This window comes from Tyto alba, unplaced genomic scaffold (assembly GCF_018691265.1).
Source record: "Tyto alba isolate M040663 unplaced genomic scaffold, T.alba_DEE_v4.0 Super-Scaffold_2, whole genome shotgun sequence".
Taxonomy (NCBI): domain Eukaryota; kingdom Metazoa; phylum Chordata; class Aves; order Strigiformes; family Tytonidae; genus Tyto; species Tyto alba.
The window spans coordinates 47,440,453-47,456,487 of record NW_024881282.1 but is presented as its reverse complement, the minus strand read 5'-3'; the positions used below and the strand labels follow the sequence as shown (position 1 = coordinate 47,456,487).

At 38.3% G+C, this 16,035-nt stretch overlaps 2 long non-coding RNA genes across 2 annotated transcripts in view; both read right to left on the bottom strand.

Annotated features, from left to right (window-relative positions):
- Nucleotides 1-4,842: 4,842 nt before the first annotated feature.
- On the bottom strand, nt 4,843-11,427 carry LOC116963369. Its single transcript, XR_004408123.2, has 4 exons — nt 11,332-11,427; nt 10,528-10,581; nt 6,305-6,463; nt 4,843-5,741 (listed from the first exon to the last, which is right to left on the bottom strand). It is a non-coding gene; the product is annotated as an uncharacterized LOC116963369 (long non-coding RNA).
- Nucleotides 11,428-13,701: 2,274 nt separating this feature from the next.
- LOC116963370 overlaps nt 13,702-16,035 on the bottom strand; it is a 30,761-nt gene continuing 28,427 nt past the window's right edge. Inside the window, exon 5 of the long non-coding RNA XR_004408124.2 lies at nt 13,702-13,878. This is a non-coding gene — a long non-coding RNA (uncharacterized LOC116963370). The remainder of the gene's footprint in view (nt 13,879-16,035) is intronic.

Sequence of the window (16,035 nt, the reverse complement as noted above, 5' to 3'; positions counted from 1 at the left end):
TTAAAAAAGCCACTACTTAGGGGCAGGTATTTCTCTTTTGCTATAAACTTCTTTGGAAGAGTTTTAGGCAGTGAAACCTGTTTATAGTTCCACTTGCAAGTTCACTGTACCTACTGGAACTTCCATTCCATATGGATCATGTGTCCTGCACATTCATGGCACAGGCCTTGGGAACATCTTCTTTAAGGTCATCCCTCTTATTTTTAATCTCTTCTAATATCCTGAGTGACTAATGGTATTCTAATTGCTATTCTTTGGTTTAATCTATTCATCACCCATACCAGAGTCCCATGTTTAGAACAAACTGGAATGCAGCATTTTCCCCCTAGAACAGCAGAAAATGAAGTGAATGAGAGATAAAAGGTCTTATTGCATTCCCTGTGGCACATTTGTAGGAGTGTTCTGCGTAAATCCTTGGAGAGATTAAATGGATGCTAGTTGTATTAAGTTTTAATTGATGCTGTGTCCTAAGAGATAATACAGTCATGAGAGAGCCAGATCCTTCCGGTGTGTAAATTGCTATAATTTCATTGACCACCACTGAGCTTCACAAAATCACACAACTTGAGGATTAGGTCTGTGAGGTCTCACTGAATCTTCAGAGTTCACTGTAAATGGATCTTGCTGTATTTAAGACTGGCATTAAGGAGTTATTAGTCATTTGTTGTAGTGGGAGAAACTTTTTTATCATTTTCAACTTTTGCTTTCTCTGTTATTCCCTAATCCATTAGTTTATTTTTTCCTTGTCTCTGTTCAGTGGCATTAATTTTGCTTGTTAGTAAAAGTTGTGCGGGAAGATGTTGAAATAGGGGGAAGTGTCTCATGCATAGCATAGTTTTATTATTTACTACAAATGTAAAACAATCTCTTATGGCTTGCTTGCACCACAGTAGCTCTTCCAACCTTAACTAGGTCAGGGCCCCACTGTACTGGAGGGGTGTGCCACAAAAGAGAGTCCCTGAAGCAAAGGACCTAAAACTGTAGAGATAAGAAACAGCAACTGGGGGAAACAAAAAAAAAAAAAAAAAAAAAAAAAAAAAAAAAACCAAACAAAAAAACAGGGAGGACATGAAAAGGTCTAGATAGGCATGAAAAACAGACTCTAATTTCTATCTGCACAATTCCTGGGTGTATTAAGGTAATCATTAGTAATGATAGCACCTCTGTTATATGCTCTTCCAGTAAGGCCAGGCTGAACAGAATTTAAATTTCAGAGCACTGCATACTAATTGTGTTTGTATTACCCACTTGTCTTTTTTCCTCGTTTTTGAGTGTTTTATCACAGACTTTGTACTAATTAAAGCTTTTGGCTTAATGGGATTGTTTGGCCTGGACGAACTGGACTTAAAATATCAGCCTCTTTCACAGGATCAAGAAAGCCAAGGCCAATCACTTGGATAATGACCTACAGAGCAAGGTCCTCCCACCATTATGGTGTCAAGTAGGTCTTTTGCCCTTCTGACAGGCACCAATGGATCGACAGCAGCCAGTCTAACTCCATCATAACCTCAGAGGCAGTTTTCCATGACTGGTATGTCACTGAAATATAGTTGCTCCTTCTGCCATGAGATACGCAGTGCCCCATGGTTTTAGTGAATACAAACATCATACCTTTAAAAACAGTCTAATAATGAAGAGATGGGTAGGACACAACATTTGCCAGATTGTTTAATTTCTTAAAGCTTACTAGGGGACGTGGTAGAATTAGATTGTGCATAATTAACCTCAGTTTAACATTCAGGAAGATTTGTCTAGAATCTCTTCTCATTTTCACTTATGCCACCTGCTATTTCCATTATTTATTTCAATAACTAGCATATTTCATGTAGTCATCCTTCCTGCTACCCATTTTCTTCATCATTAACCTCACAGACTTCTACTCTGCATGTTTCTAGTAGCAAAATTATTGAGGTCCTGGGCTTAAGAGGTTACTACCTAGTCCAGCAATGTTCTGAAAGAAATAAGATAACAGGCAAATACAAGAATTAGCATCACAAACCCTATCTGCTATTATCTATTTGACAAAACAGATGGTTGCAAAGAAAATGTGGTATCTAGTATATGAGAACACCAAGGTCAAAGTAATTTTAAGGTGATGAGGAAACATGAGTGAACTAAATGTAACTCTGTGATTTTGCATCTCATGTAGCAGTCACAACCAATGTGATCTGTCCAAACTTGTTCTGTATTCTGTGACATTTTCAAAACTGGCCCTCTTCTTTACAATGTTACCCCAGTCTGGTTTGCAGATAAATTACCATTTTACATCAACACATTCAAAACTGAACTGTGTTTCAGGGGACAACATACTGGCAATAAACCAACTCTTTTATTTGCAAAATATGTCTCTCCAGAATCTTTGTATCTTTTCTATTATTACAACTTCTTAACAGGTTTGTATATAAATGCCTATGCCTCTCATCAGTATCTTTGGTAGCAGAAAGTTCTTTATGGAATTTGTATTTACCAGGGTTAGTTCTTCAGAGGAAAGGCAGGTTTATTGGCTGAAGAGCAAGTATCTTAATTTGTAGCTTTGACACAGCTGAAGATGCATGGTAGCAAGAAAGTGAAGGAAGGATGCTGTTTCTGCATAAATAACTGAATGACACAGACAGATATCTTCATAACTGGAGCTGCTGCAAGACCAAATTTTTATTGCCTTTTTTTTTGGTCTATAAATCAATATTTATTTTATCTGATGCTGCAGAAATCAGCAGTCACTGATTTCCAGCTTGAAAAATTTTCAGAAACTGTCCTGGGTTGAGTGAACGGTGGAGGTTTTTTGGTGGCAGGGGAGTGGTCTATAGGGGCCGCCCCCAGTGAGAAGCTTCTTGAAGCTCCCCCAGCTCCAAGTCAGCTCCACTTCTGTTTGGGAAATTGAGCCAATCGGCTGCACCTCTGCGATAACGTATTTAAGAAGGGACGTGGTGATGGGCAGTCGGACTTGTGAGGAGGAGTTGCTGCAGCTGCGTGAACACCAAGGTCAGTGGAGGAACGGAGGAAGAAAGGAGGGGGGAGGTGTGCCGGAGCAGAGACCCCCCTGTATCCTGTGGTGAGACGGCAGGGTGGCCCCCCCCTGCCACCCATGGAGATCTACGGTGGAGCAGACATTGATTTGTGGCCTGTTGCTCCTGCGCGGATGATCAAGGTTCTTTGCCCGAAGAAGGCCGGGGTCTCGTGGGAAAAGGTAGCCCCGCTGCTGTAATTCAGTGCTGGGAGGATTGCAGCATGCAGGGGAGTCCCACGCCAGAGCAGCTCGGGAAGGGCTGCAGCCGTGGGAGGGAATCCAGTCGGAGAAAGTTGGTGACCCATGACGGAGTAGTGTGGGGAACGCTGTGGCCCATGGGAGGAACTCATGTTGGAGAAAGTTTGTGGAGGACTGTCTCCTGTGAGAGGGGGACCACGATGGAGCAGGAGGAACAAGTTTCAGACACTCCCCTCACCGAAGATGAAGGAAGTGGCAGCGCTGACTGCACCCCCCATTCCCTACCCCTGTGCCACTGGGGGAGGAGGTAGAGATACCGGGAGCAGAGCTGAGCCCAGGAAGAAGGGAGGGGTGGGGGGAAGGTGTTCTCAAGATGTGGCAATGCTTCTCACTGTCCTACTCTGTTATGTGTTGTTAGTGTCTGTAATAAATGTATGTTTTTTTCCTTCCCCTAACGAGTCTGCCTTTTGCTCATGATCATAAAGGGGAATTTTTCCCCATCCGAGTCCTATCTCGAACCCCAAGCCTGGCTCTCTGTCCCTTCTCATTGCTGGAGGGGAAGGGAGAGAGAGCTGCTGCATTGTGGTTGGCTGCCAACCAGGTCTAAGTCACTGATTTCCAGCTTGAAAAGTTTTCAGAAACTAAACTGATTCCTTTTCTGAGCTCTGCAGAAGGAGATTTCTTTCCTTAGATATTTTTAGGAAAGTAAGGCCATACATACTTTTTCACTAAAATCAATTATTCTGCTTCAAGCTACGTGAAGTGTTCACTTCTAGAAATTTAGTATGAGTATACATCTATATGTTTAAGCATTTAAAAAATTGACTTTTTTTCTCTAGCATTAGGCCAATATTTCATTTACATTTCTAGTCAGTAATTCTTTTTTTTTCTCTAAGATTCCCTCAATCTCTAAGGATATGTCTAGAAATATCAGCCAATTTTTACCTATTGAATGCATTTTGTAATATCATATCATAGGAAAGACAAAAATATAAAATAAAACCCCATACAACCCTAAAATAGAACGGCCAGATCCTGAGTATCCTTACAGGGGATAAATTTTTGCTCTTAAAGGAAGGAAAAATTTCCTGTCTTACTTCTGGAAATTGTGGTACATTTTCACCTTACATTTGATCTAGTTCTAGTACCTTATAGCAGTAGGTCCTAATCCATGTACAAAATGGGAAGAGGAAGAAAGTCTGGTAAGGAACAGACTTGGTGAAGTATGTTAAGAAACGTTTTGAAGTTCCCCTGGATAAAGAATTACTCTGAGTACTCTGAGTTTTCAAATCATTTGGATTCTATTTCCAATTTCAACTATGGCACAGTTGGAAAAAGATTTTGTATTTCTTGTATTCTTTCAGGCAGTCTAAAATGTCCCTAGGAGGATTAAATCTCTATTTCAGATGTAATTCACCAAGATAGATAAATTTCCATTTATTTATTTATTTATTTATTTATTTATTTATTTATTTATTTATTTATTTATTTCCTAGATCACTCAAATCTGTGTGGACATAAATGCTTTGAAATCATGCTTGAATGATAACCATAATAATTAACATGCTGTATTATCTAGCTGCAACAGTGGGATTATAACAAAAAACACTGATAAATGATGTTAGGGCAGACTTTATTATTGGAAGAACCAGGAATAGAATAATTAATGGCTGTTTTTAATAATGATAATAATAAAAAAATTATCCTTTCAAAGTTCTGTTAATAATGATAATAATAAAAGATCATCCCCTCAGAAGTTCTATGCTACTTTCTTTGGTGTCAGTGTGCTTATCAAGTATCAACCCATAGATGACTTTCAAAGTGTGCTTTGTGTATGGAAACATAGACCAATTTGTCTGCTAAATGTTTTGTGCAGCAATTTGCCTTCCATTTAGATGCTATAAATTCTGAAATTGCTCACAAAAGTTTACACAGTGACAATTCATCAGCTGTTTGAGAGATAGGCCATGCATATACTCAGAAATATCCTGGGTTGCATGTTAGAGTCTAGTGACTGATGACGACCTGCACTAGTTCTGCTTCCAATATACACACTTGGGCACATGAGGGTTTGATCAACAAACAAATGAAGATCACACACACTTATCAAAAGGCAAACATCATTTGGAGCCATCAGAGCAAATTCTATCATGGTTAGGTTTTCTCTTATCTTCCTGATTCTAGCCTTTTATCAGACCATCCCAGTGTAAAAATAATGCTTCTGGTCTTTCAGGCTTTATTATTTAGCAAAGGTTTAAGAGGAAATCAGAATCTCACCTAGTTAGTGCCCCTTCAAAAGCATTTTGTCTCAGTATTTAGGAGATTTACATTAGTCAATATACAGACAAATGAAAAAACAGGTGATTTCAATAACTTTTCCCTGACCTTCAAAAACAGATGGGTTCTTCTGTAAGGCTTTAGAATATCCAGTTGTCGCCAAGAAGTCACATGAAGGCTCAGGTCAAATTCCAACATAACTGCAAGTATATATGTCAAGACCAAACCGCTGTTGGCTCAGTGATACAAATATTAAAGCCTATGTGAAAGAAAAATCTGTGTTAAAAAAAAAAAAAAAAAAAGTGTTCAGAAAAAGTTTTGGGCTGATAAAATTATAAAATTCCTCTACAGCCAACTGAATCCTTAACTATTGATTTTTCCAGAGCCAAAAATTTCCAAAGATTATGTTTCCTTTAGATCATTACAAGCATATATCTGCCTTTCAGCCCTTTTTGAAAGACTTGTGAGCTATAAAGCAGCTTCCCTAGTGAGAGACTGTCTTCTCTCACTCTCCAGGACCTCTGCCTAATGGAGGTATTTGTCTTCCTCCGAGGAGAGAATACCATCACTCTGTTAGAAGTGAAGTCAAACAATTGATACAGTCTTGGCATTTTAGAGTGTGAGTAATGCTTATGACAAAGGTTGCACATTTAGGCTGTTACTAACATTTCCTGAGGCAGTAACCCTACTGGATATGGGAAATTCTCCAGAAGTATGTTCTCCCCCTTTAATTGTAAAACAAACATTGAATTAAACTGTTCCATGCTGCGTACTGAAATTGTGGGAACTGTACTGTTAAGTCATAAAAATCTTAAATCTTACTTTCAGCAGGGAACAGGGTGCAGTTGTATGCTGCTGAAGAGCTGAATTGCTGGCAGATGAGGCTGCTGATGGGTTCCAGGAGCTGGACTCACAGGAGATCTGCCTTAAGGTTTCGTTCTGAAGTGTGTGGGCATTGGCAGCACTTTGCTGGACCTCCTTCTGTAACGACAATTTTAAAGTGACATCAGGGATGAATAAACAAGTAGACCTAACAGAGTGAAGTCTTGTCATTACTTTATTTAACAAGAAAGTCTGCATGTGAACTACCTGCATATGTCTAACCAGGAAATCTTTTTCTCCTTCTCATCAGAAGGAAACTCAGCTCTAGAGCAGAGGAAGCAATGCAAGTTGTGGCACCCAACCCCTATTTGTTTCCTCTTCCCTTTTTTTCTTTTTTTTTTTTTTTTTTCTCTTCAGGCCAAAGAATGGATAAATGGATGTACCTTAAACACAGCACATTTATAGAACAGTGACCTTAAGAGTTTTAAATGACTACATTGTTTAATGTGAAGGAAACGAATACCACAGATCAGTGGAAATGTCAGCAGTATTTTTAATGAATCAAGTTTGTTTTAATCGATATTCAAGTCTTCTTTTCATTGCCCTGAGACTCTTGTGCTTTGCAGAGAGATAATAGTAAATGTCATGCTCTGAAAAAGTGGTGGCTTTGTTGCTATAAATCAATGGAAGCTTTGTTCTACTAGATGTGACACATGAATGACAGAAATGCTCTTTCCAAGAAATCACTATTTCTATATCCCATTTAGAAATGGGTACTGGGGAGTATTGCTTAGACCCTCAGCACTCTGCTCTCAGATAGACTCTGCAAAGGCTGAGAAAAACATAGGAAAACACATGCAGGACCCCCAAGACTGAATCAGAGTGGAGAACTACTTGAACCACTCCAGCAGATGTACAGTTCTTTTTGTTTGTAGCTCTGTACTGTGAGTTTTGCAGTCCAGCTGAGAGTTTAGCTCACACAACAGTTGAGAAAAAAGCTCACTCCTTTTCTACAGTTAGGTGAAATCTGAAACTGCAGAACCTTATCACAGGGTTTTCCTGTATAAAAAGTTGAAGATTATCTCTAAGAGAAAGTCTCTGCATTTCCAGGTTTTCTTTTTTTTTTCTTTTTTTTTTTTCTCCCTAGCCTTTACAAGAATGGCTATAACTAGTTTGTTTGTTTGTTTGTTCTATACATCATCCTGTTGTGCTTTTCTGGGGTATAGTTAGGAGTAAGAGGCTGTAAATTTAATAGCCGAGCATAAAGATGTCTGACTTCATGAATTCAATATAGCTCTGACCCTGCCACTGAAGTAGGTGACAGAAGTCAACTGTCACCTAGTTCAACACAACATTAAGTAACAAGAATTCATTACTTTAGTACCCAAAGCAGGTATAAATATACTAAAGTATAAACTAAAATATATTCCATTTGTTCTGGACCTTGAGATTCAAGCAGTTTTGATTTTGCATTTCCTTTCTCAATTTCTTCTTTATACCTCTGCGATTTATGCAGTAGTGTGCAATTTGAATGGGCAGTGCATGTCTAGGTTTGCTCTCTGGAAGGTTTATCAGCTTTATGAGCCCTCAGTGTGAGCTCTTCTCAATGTCATAACCATGTCCTTTGATTAACACCCTACAGGCAAGTTGCTGTGTACCACTGGACTGTCCAGGAGGTAAGAAACTGGTTGCCGTTGGCTGCCACTCTCTGCTTCCACTAATTGTAACAGCTCTTCTTCCACTTTCTCCTTGTGCTCAGGACACTGCCCCAGCAGAATTACCCCTTACCCACCTCTCTCTTGTCCGAGGCCTTTCTAAGAACCCTTTACCTTTACTGTCATATATTTGTGAAACCAACATCCTCTCTGCTTGGTAACTCAACTCTTTGTCCCTGAATTTACACCAATGCTATTCATGCAAAAAAAAAAAAAAAAATTCCATCAGAAGTCAAAACTTACAGATGGATGGAAAAGTCTAGAGCACAGTAATGGAAACTAGTATCTGTATGACCTGGACGGTTGCTATTCCCTAAGAAACAGGCCTGTTGTTTGAACTTCTTGACAACTTCTTCAAATTTCTCTGCCTATGCCTGTGTTTATCTGTAATGGTCTGTACTGACACCGATACCAAAAGTCCCAGAGTAGGGGAGAGGCTGGGACAGAGAGGTCAGCTGCGAGTCAGCTTCTTGTCTGTTGTACCAAGATCTGTAGTGTTAGCTTTTAAATTTAGATCTATTAGAACAGAATTTTCTGTCTTTTTCATCTTTTGAAGATAGCTTCTGTTCTACTGCAGCAGAAGAATAATAAGGACCCCAGGCAATGCATCTCTTGCTGACCTATTTCTTTAAGTGTAGGACTGGGATCAATTCCGGGATGGGATGGGAAAACATTCCTTTAAAATTCTTCTGAAAACATCCAGGCTCCACTACAGACTGTACAGACTGCATGTTTTGCATCTTTCTTTGCGAAGAGAGAGATACTACTGAAATGGTTGGTACCTATCAAAAGAAAGCACTGAAAATGTAGTTTTCTGATTTGTAAGCATTGTAATAAATAGCATGAGTTTGGGGAGCTTATTACATGGATGAATTTCTAAGACTCTAAAAGGAATAAAAAAAAGCAGAATCATATGACTATATTGTGAGATTGAAAAACTTAATACCTACATCTTATTCAGAGACTACAGAATTTGAAGAGACAAAACTTCAGTAGTTTGAATCTCACTGGAAAATGTACAGAATCTCTTGACTGAATGAATAGAGCTTTCCTATTTGATCTTGCATTATGAAGGCTGTTAAGCTAAGAGGCATCTTTGAGCTATGAGGATAACTCTACCTGACCTCTCCTTCTGCATTGCTTTGAATGTTCTGATTGAACAAGCACTCTGGTGTGGTACCTAAGGCTTGGTTCTCTGAGGGAGTGGAGGTGAAGCATTCCTGTTCATACACCTTCTTGGTCTCCATAACCCCAAAGTGGCTTATAGACATATTTTCCTGCCAGCTCCATCACTCGGGAGAGCCAGGCTTGTGCTGTCATACTTCATTTCAGGTGTGGCTGAATTCCACTGTATTCCTGCAGAGTTCTTGTTCTGATGCATCCTAACGCCATGCGTCCAGGGTAATTGCTAATAAAGAATTTAAAACTTCTTTGAATAACTTGTTCCAGTCATGAAAGAAAAATACATTTATGGTAGAACAAGCATGACTGGCCTGCATTTTATTGTGTAAGTAAAGTATAAGTACTACCTTGTGTGTCTGTAAGTTGAATCCCTTTTTCTGGTGCACCCATACATAGGCTCTGATAATGACTGAAATGAAGGATTTTAGGAAAGGCTATGTCTAATATTTTTTACATTTAATATGAATTATATATGCCACATAATAAAAATTTGTCTTGTCCTTTCACACTTGCAAAGAACTGTTAAACTACTGAAGTAGAAAAAACAGATTACTAGCACTCCATGAAAGGATAAACATGCTGAGGTGCCCTCTGTGATATAATTCCTTTTGGATGTGTTAGATGTTTTGCTGCATGCATTTGCTCTGAGCATGCCCTCTGAATAGCTTTTCTGTCAGCAAGTGCCATCATGTTTATAGGAAGCTCTATTAAGGGTTCTGGGAAACCAAAGAAATGTATTTGCTTCAAGCATAATGCAGGGGGCCTTGTTAAAGCAAAGTAATTCCCATGCTACTGCAGTATACAGAACTGGACCACAAGTTTACAATTGGGTTAACATTCTGAAATTAAATAGTTGACAGAGGAAGAGAAAAATTCAGCTTTTTGGACATTAGTAAATTAGCAATTGTAGTGAAAGATAGGAGGGGCATGTAGCATTCAGAGTCAACTTGTTAGGAAGGGGGCTATTTTTCTCAGGCAGTTATGTACTCATCTATGTCAGTGCCTTGCTATCCAGCCCTAGATGATCAGTTCAGTCTTAGATCAGGAAAAATAATGATTTGCTAGATATTAAGCACTATATAACAAGGAGTTTTCTAGGATGCTTTCCAGCTGACCACCAAGAGCTAAATGATGTTTCTGGAGGAGATGGGCTGCTGTTACCAGTCCACAGGGAAACCTGGCAAAGCATCATCAGTAACCTTGACTCAGTTTCCCCTAATTTAGACAACCATGATGACTCATTCTGTGATCAGCAGTTTTTATAGTTTGTCCTAATCATTTGTGACCAAGCCTTGTGCTCTTCACCTAGCTACAGAAGCTCCTTACCTCCTTCTTGCAACTGTTTCATACAAGCTTCACAGGATTATTCACAAAGTAGCTCTGTGTTAAGAGAAGGGAAGGAATATGCTGAAATAGAGTCTGGTTTAACAAGGCATGAAAATCCTTTATCAATCCCCCCTCCACCCAGAAAAAAAAAAAAAAAAAAAAATCTAACCAAACCTCCCCACTCTTAAGAATATTTGTGTGCTTGTAAACTTGCAGATACATACCGATTCTCAAGGAAGTAGGGTAGGAAAGGCAGAATACCCACAGAGGCAAGGTTAGCATTGCATCTGGCTTCAATACATGGCTTCTACTGATTTACAATCAGTAAAGAAAAAAATCACTGACATTGGAATTGTGATGTCTGAACAACGCAGGACTGCAGAAGAGGTGTTTTGCCTATACACCAATGTGGATACAGCTCCTGGCAACAGTTATAAGGGGAAACCGTGCCAGTGGAACTCTTTAATGTTGTTAATATTGCTTAAAACCATTGGAAGAATTGGCTTTTACTGCTGTTTGGATTCTTTTATACCCTTGGATTGTGACTGTGTCACTGGGTATGCTCACAAGAATGTAGGATGCAATCATACAGTGGATGGTATTGAAATAAAGGACCCTTTACATGGAGCAGATATAATAAACTGCAAAACCATATGCAGAGATATTTAGGAATATAGTCATCTTTACATCATGCAAATTCTATAGAATAATACTAGAGTTTGGCACGACATAAATTTGAAAATGTTCTTGAGGCAAGCTTCTAGTTTGATCTCACGATGTCATTATTTTTCATCTCTGTATTACCATGTGTCTCAGCTGCTGTAGACTTCATATGCAGGTCAATTAAATGTGCCCAGAAACATTCGCGGGCCCAGAGGCACTGGCACAGCATGCCCATCCCCAGACCTGGGAAAAGAAATTTCTGTGAGCCTGCAGCCTGTGGGACCATTCTCTGGAGCACATGTTATCTAAGCCAGGCTTGGGAATTGCTAGGGATAGTGCTAATTGATACACATCAAAATAGTGCAAGAAAGCATTATAGCAGTTTATTAATGTAACCAACCAAATTTCTGCATATTCCTGAATACTTCTGATCTACTAGTATACCTTCTGCTGTGTTTTACTGTGAGGCTTAACTTTGCTTTTCACACATCATAAAGATAGTTGATAATCTTTAGCTCTTTAGCAGAGGCAGTTGGATACTGTATATGAATACACCACTCACTTCTTCACATTAATTCAGCAATTCACCTCAAATTTAGAGATAATTTCTTGAATTTGCCAGACTCATTATCATGTTTATTACCTTTTCAGTTATATGTCATGTTTAATGATAGAAAAAATTAAGAATCAAATGTTTCTTATGTTTTCTTCTCCACTACTCCTCTTCAATACAGAAAAATCTGTGTTGCCTCAAAAAGAGCTTGTCTGTCCCTTATCTGGTAGAGAGATTGAAGTTTACATGTACACAAATATACCTATATCACTCTGCCGAATAAAATACTAAGCTATTTACAATAATCACATGTAGGATTTTGAAGTAGGACCAACAGGGATAAAACCAGCCAGTTAATCCTCTTAGCTGGTGCAGTGACACCAGATCATGATATATTTGCCCAAGTTCATTATCTCACTGATGGTAACCTAACGAAGAATCTCATATTCATTTTCCTGTTTGGCAAATGGCTAATCACAAAAATTTTATGAGATACAGACTACATTGTTGTGATGGCTCTCAAAATAATTATATGATTTTTTATGCTGCATGGGGTGGAGGGAAAGCAAAGAAAAATTATTATTTTGTTAGAAGAGACAACAGGAGAGCAGTCCTGCTCATGTCAGAACTAGCTGGCTGCTTTGCTTCCAGCAGTGCTCCAACGGCTGCCTGCCCTTGGAGACCTTGCAGGGACCTTTGTTGTGCTTCAGCCTCAGTGTGAGCAGTGTTGATAGTATCCTCTGCAAAACTGAGGATGTATTTGCTTATATTTTTCAAGAATAAAGCATCTACGTTTTTATTATATATAAATACATATTAAGCACTCAATCAGAAGTGCAAAGTTGCTCCAAAATTGTGAATAGAAGAGATTCTGTCTGTCCATTTTCTTGCCAGAGGTGTTGTCATCTTTATTGTACCTGGGGCTTAGAGGACTGAATCTTTGCAGACAGTAAGGAATCCAGTAAGATGCACACCTCCTTCCCTTCTGTTATACTATGAAATCTAGGAAGAAAAAAAATCCCCACCAAATAATCAAACCAAGAACTTTCACAACATGGGGATATCCTGATACAAGCATAAGCCCATCCCTTTCCAAACATAATTGCTACGTTAAATGTGTTGTATGCCAAATACACTACACTTAGTAATTAGTACTATAGCACTCAGGAATAGACAGGGTGATATATGCTGAAAATGTATCATATTTTCATTGGTCACAGAACCATAATTCTACATTAAACAGAACCTGATCTCTGGTGTAGATTTACATAATTCTATAGCACTAAGGTATATGTTAATTAAATATCCAGTACAGTATTTGTACTTATAGAAAGATTAATTTTGTTGAGAGCAGAATCTACTATATTTCTGACATTTTACCCTTCATAAGAGTGCCTTTGAAAGAATTAATAAGCACCATCTCTCTAAAAATTAAATACATCGAAATGCAGCAGGGTGTTTTCCAAGTAACCTAAATACTACAGCAATATAATCAAATTTATAAAACACATGATCCATAATGATGGGCAACACCTGTTTTGAGGAGAATCACCGACTCTGGCAACTCTAGAAGAGTCAGAAATTGAAATCCCTTTATTGCCAATACAAGTGCGTTTATAAATCTTCCTAGTAACTGATCACACATAAACAAAAGTCTTGATTGGTTACATGCATTCTTCACACACCGTTCACACGCCTAAGACTAACATTTGATTGGTTATTACCTCCTGTCCATAATACACCAGACAATTCATTGGCTACAAGTTAGTTACTGCTCTCCTAATGCCTATTGGTTAATTAAATCTTACAAGCACAAACACAACGTTCTATACACTTTTAGCTCAAGGTAGAAAACTTTCCACTGTTTAAGAAGCAACCAGATGTTTCCCATCAACTGTAGCCTGGCTTGTTTTCTTCAGGCAGATCTCAGCATCCTTATCTTGTTTTTCTACATTCCCACTTGCTACTTCCAAGGCTTCTGGCCGATGAAGGTCAAGATGTTCTCAGCATTCACCAGCTGTATAGCGCTCCCAGTTCTTCCTCCTCTTTTCACATCCCTTCTGCGATGCAGCCAAAGTCTTGCTTTTGTCTAACGTGGCCATTGTCCTCCAAAAACGATCCCACACTGTTTCATGCTGTCATGGCAACGGGAAATCTTAGTGTTGAAAATCCATAATTTAAAAATATTATCTTGAGAGTGCAAAGGGTTATTATACCACAGCTGCATCTGTAGTATTCACAGTTGCTGGCTACTTCACAACCTGTATATATATTTTTTTTTAAGTTTGTCCTGCTTTTCATGGTTTTTTAAGCATCATTCATGTGTGATGTTCTTTTCTTTAAGGATTTATTTGTCTTTCATTTCACTGTGAATTTTTTATTAATCTGATTTCATGCTAGTTTATTATATGCTTTTATGAGATGTCTGGGGGTGTGGCCAGCTATTTATTTTGTAATAACAAATTCAACTCTTCTTAAAAGTATGTTGTTTTGTGTCAAGGCGATTTTTTGGGTTTAATGTTATCACTGCGTATTATCTTAGAATGATGGGTATCTAGACACTGTTCCCTTGAGTGAAATATCCTTTACCCCAAGCACTGTTGATAGCTATATAACTACGGGTGATTTTCTTTTTTTCTTAATCCCCAAAGCCTGGTAAAAAGTAAGCAAGGAAAAACAAGAAGTAAGAAGGAGTAGAGAGGTTTTCATGTTTTTTTTTCTCTAACAATTACCCCTGTGATTTCAGAAGGCTTGACTTTTCTAGTGTTTGTCTTTATTTAATGTTGAGTAGCCACAGCATTAGCCATGCAACACGTGGATTGTAATACATAAAAATACAGTTGCCTTTTACTGGGATCAGTGACGAAATTCCTATAACTTTCTGGGGAGCCAAGATTTTAAAGTAAAAGGATGTTCTGTTCTGAGCAAAGGAGGCATGAACAAATTATGTAATGTTCTCTCTTGATCTAAGATGCAAGATTGCTCTGCTAGTCACATAGAAGAGAATGTCTTCCCATCCTAAATTTATCCTTAGATAGCAATCATGGAGGAGGAACATTGTCTGAGTAGATGTGTCTTGTTAACACGTTTCATAAGACTGAAGGGAACTCCTGGATACATGCCATCACCAGAAATTGTGTCATAAAGTTAATAAAGCTTTATCTTAAAGCTACACAAGTTCTTTGCTTCTTCATTACTCATACTGAAAGGCTAATCCTGTAAATATTCTTCCAACTTCCAGCTTAAACTGAGTCATACCACATACTCATTTGTTCTTGTGTTAGTGTTGTTCTTCAGTTTTAATAGGTCTTCTCTCTTCCTGCTGTCACCCTTTAATGTATTTAGAAAGAAAAATTATATCTTCTTTCAACCTCCACGTTGAGAGCTAAGCTCCTAGTCTCTAGAACCTACCTTTTCTTAATTGATCTAGCAGCTCTTTTCTGCACTTCTTCACATTTGAATTCATCTGTCCTGAGCAAGAGGGAAGGTGGATCAATACATTGCACAGGGTAACTGGTGCCCCATTGGGTCTACATGGCAGAACTTGCATAAGATCCATAGTGCCAGATCCACTCTGTTCCCAAATATGCTTTTGTTATATACATCACAAACTGGAATTAACTTCTACAATTACATCTTCACTGCCTCCTAGGATTTTGTTTCTTACGTCATAGTGTCACTATGTGTAGAAATAAAAGCAAATCAATATTACCAAGAACAAAACTGCTGACACATGTGAACAGACATTGTGGCCTCATGTTAGTCAATAGAAACTAATGAGCAAATCCTTATACAGTCTATACAGTGCATCATATAAGGTGTCAATAATATGAAATGTTCAGTCCTCTTGAAATCCCAGTAAGGCATGGTATGGATCTTAAACTGTAAGTGAGGCTTGTTGGATGAATATTCTGACATGGCTGAAAATAAACCTCTGCATATTTCTGGATTATAGGTCATTCAAAATATGAATAAAATTCATTTGTGGCTTTGTTCAAACTGGATCTGAAGAGATCATATCTTCATAGAATCATGGTACCTAAAAGAACTGTGTACATTATATAATAATAATTTTATATTTTTGAAAGGTAAGACTGAGTTAGAAGGCTATAGCTAGATTTGCAAAGCTAGAAGTCTTAGCAAGGACTCACAGCAAAGCTCTGAAGTAATAAATATTGCCATAAGATCATTACTGACTAGAGGATAGATAGGGCTTTATCTTTTTAAGTTCTTATCTGGAATAACACATACAGAATACAGAATAGACACAGCCTGAGTTTATCTTACACATA